Genomic DNA, 3,565 nt, shown 5'->3' with positions numbered 1-3,565 from the left:
ATCAGCCAATTTTACAACAATATTCTGTGAAAAAGTAGCTATATAATATCTGTTATAGCAACAGTTCATAAGTGGTATATTCATTTCAGTGTTTCAAAAACATTATTCTTAGGAGTGACAATTGAAGATGCCAGAATAGGGTGTTCTAGGATTTATTTCCTGGGCTGAGAGACATTTCTGTGGTTAAAGGTGCTTGCCTACAAAACATGATGGCTCAAGTTTTATTCCCTAGTACACATGTAAAGTAAGATGTACAAAGTTATACATATGGAATTCATTTTCAATAGCTAGAATTTGTTTCCAAATATAGCAATGTTATATGGACTAAAAGGACTTTAGAAAAAAATTTAGATCCCATGAAAAAGCTATGGCAACTAAGGAAAGCCAAATTGAAATGGATATCAAAAAACATTTTACTCAAGCACCTAAATAAACCACCATATTTCCATAATAAGTGAGACCACTTTAGCCCACATTTTCCTTCCTGCACTGAAGGAGGATGTGATATATGCATCCAACATTGTCAGCCTTCCTGTGTTGCCTGTGGAAGAATGGGCTGTCGGTCTAGGTGATCTTGCCTCATTTTGATTGCCAATGGAACTGGCAGTTTGGTCACTTTGGGTAATAAAGAAGCTACTGTGTTGCAAAATTTTTTTAAAGTGTGTTTTTTGGGACTGGAGGGATGGCTTAGTGGTTAAGTGCTTGCCTGTGAAGCTAAGGACCCTGGTTCAAGGCTTGATTCCCCAGGACCAACGTTAGCCAGATGAACAAGGGGGAACATGTGTCTGGAATTCGTTAGCAGTGGCTGGAGGCCCTGGCACGCCCATTCTCTCTCTCTTTCTCTACCTGCTTCTTCCTCTCTCTGTCTGTCATTCTCAAATAAATAAATAAAAATGCACAAAAAAAGTCTTAAAGTGTGTTTTTGTCTTTATTTTGTGTTTTTAATTGACAATTGTCATACTTGAACATAATTTGACCATAATTCTTCTTTTGTCACCCTTTTCCCACTTTCCTTCCACCAAACTCCTTCTTCTTTCCAAGTAGTACCTCTATTTTTTTAAAATTGTTGTTTATTTTTATTTATTTATTTGAGAGTGTCAGAGAGAGAAAGAGGCAGAGAGAGAGAGAGAGAGAGAGAGAGGGAAAGAGAAAGAGAATGGTTGCACTAGGGCCTCCAGCCACTGCAAACTCCAGATGCGTGCACCCCCTCATGCATCTGGCTAATGTGGGTCCTGGGAATCGAGCCTTGAACTGGGGTCCTTAGGCTTCACAGGCAAGCACTTAACCGCTAAGCCATCTCTCCAGCCTGTACCTCCATTATTCTGATGGTTATCTTTTGCTATTTTCATGTTGGTAGTCTCAATATTGTTGAAATCTTGTGGAAGTAATGACAGTTTTTTTAAATTTTAACTTAGGGAGATAATGATCAAAATCTCTCCAAATCTTAAGAGAAAACGAGAAAACAGACTCATGAGATCCAAGAGATGTAGATAATATGAGCACACAGAGACATCTAAACAAATTTAGCTCAAATTATCAAAAACGGAAAAATAAACTTTCAAAGAATAAAGAAAAAAAAAAAAGACTACTCCATCATTAGGTTTTTCAGCAGGAATCCTGCATGCTAAAATGAAGCATGATGGCATATTCAAAGTACTGAATGATACAATATCTATAATCAAATAAGAACGCTGCAAAGGTTGTAATCATTTGGATATACAACGGTGCCCTTCCGCTCAAGTGTTGAAGACTCGGTCCTCAATGCAGTATTCAGAGGTTAGGTTTGGGAAACTGATTGACTATGAGGGGGTCTCTGACCTAATCATTGATGGATTTATCATTTTATTTAATTATTAAGAATGGTGGAAACTAGGAGTTTGGTCCTAGTTGGAAAAAGTAGGACCTGAAAGCTTGTCATTCAAGGGTATATCTTGGTCTCAATTCCTTTTGCTTCTTTCTGCCTTTATCTAGTCTGTCATGAAGTAAGCCACCATATGCTCTCTTGTGCTAAAAACCATCAACTGCTTTACCATTCAAGGGCCCAGATCATTGAATTAATGAGATCTCGGCCCCAATAATTTTTATATTTTTTCAAGTTTTTTATCACAGTTTTTCCTTCACAATGCCAAAAAGGTGACTGACACTCATGGCAAAGCTATTAGCTAAAACATGAATACAATGTAAAGGTTTACACTGATGAAGAAAAACAGGAAGATTGTTGTTACTACTACTATTTTATAGTAAATGCTAATGGGTATTCTTCAAGATGAAAGAAAAAGGCATTAAGTCACAATTAAAAAAAAAAAAAGTGTATAAAAGCCAGGTGTGGTGGTGCAAGCCTTTAATTCCAGCACTTGGGAAGCACAGGTAGGAGAATCGCCATGAGTTCAATGCCACCCTGAGACTCCATAGTTAATTCCAGTAGAGCCTGAGCTAGAGTGAAACCCTACTTCAATAAAACCAATAGGAGGGCTGGAGAGATGGCTTAGTGGTTAAGTGCTTGCTTGTGAAGCCTAAAGACCTCGGTTTGAGGGTCCATTCTCCAGGACCCAAGTTAACCAGATGCACAAGGGGGCGCACGTGTCTGGAGTTCATTTTTAGAGGCTGGAGGCTCTGGCGTGCCCATTCTCGTTCTCTCTCTGCCTCTTTATTTCTATCTATCACTCTCAAATAAATAAATAAAAGTAAAAACAAAAAAAAAAAAATAAAAGAAAAACAATACAAAATATAAAATATACAAGTAAAGATGCAGAATGCTATAATATTGTATTGAAAGCTAATTGCATGTTCATGCAAAAAATAAAATATAACAGCATTAATCCATACATAACTATAAAATATGTTGATGATATACAACATATATAATGTAAAATGAAAAAATATAATAATGTATGAAGATGGAATAAAATGAGGAATTTTGATGCACAACTAAAGCTATTATCAGGTCAAAAATAACCTGTTATAACTGTTATAAGCCTTACATACTATGTTATTTTTCTAGGTTATATTGAAGTAGATTTTAAGTAACCTCCTATCAAGACTATGTGGTCCCTGTCATCAAAGATCTATGTGAACGGACATCATACAGTCTTTGAATAGACCTAATTAAGATATCAGCATGAAGGGGCTGAGCAGTTTTAGAACTCAATTACAGCACATAAATCTAAATTACAAGATGAAAATCTTGGGTACTCATCTATTTATTTTTCAAGTGGTACTGATGATTGTATATGTGCATAGTTCATATGTCTTTCTAATCTCCATTGAGCTGTCACAATGTTGTGCCAAAATCCTTACTTCACGATATCTACAAAGGGACTTTCCTTAAATTCATCCAAGGAGTACAATCTTAATTATTTCTGTTTCCAAAGAGGTTTATTCATTCTAGTTCTCTGAGCAATGTTATTTATCATTCATAGAAAACATTGATATGAAATGCTCACAAGATACATTTCAAAATATGTCAAAGTATTACTGTGAAAATAAGTCCTGTTTAAATCCTATACAATCACTACTTTCTCATCATATTCCATAGGCATCTAATGCTATTACTCCCACATATGAA

The sequence above is a fragment of the Jaculus jaculus genome, chromosome 10 (genome assembly GCF_020740685.1).
Source record: "Jaculus jaculus isolate mJacJac1 chromosome 10, mJacJac1.mat.Y.cur, whole genome shotgun sequence".
Classification (NCBI taxonomy): domain Eukaryota; kingdom Metazoa; phylum Chordata; class Mammalia; order Rodentia; family Dipodidae; genus Jaculus; species Jaculus jaculus.
Note: the sequence above shows the minus strand (reverse complement) of the source record.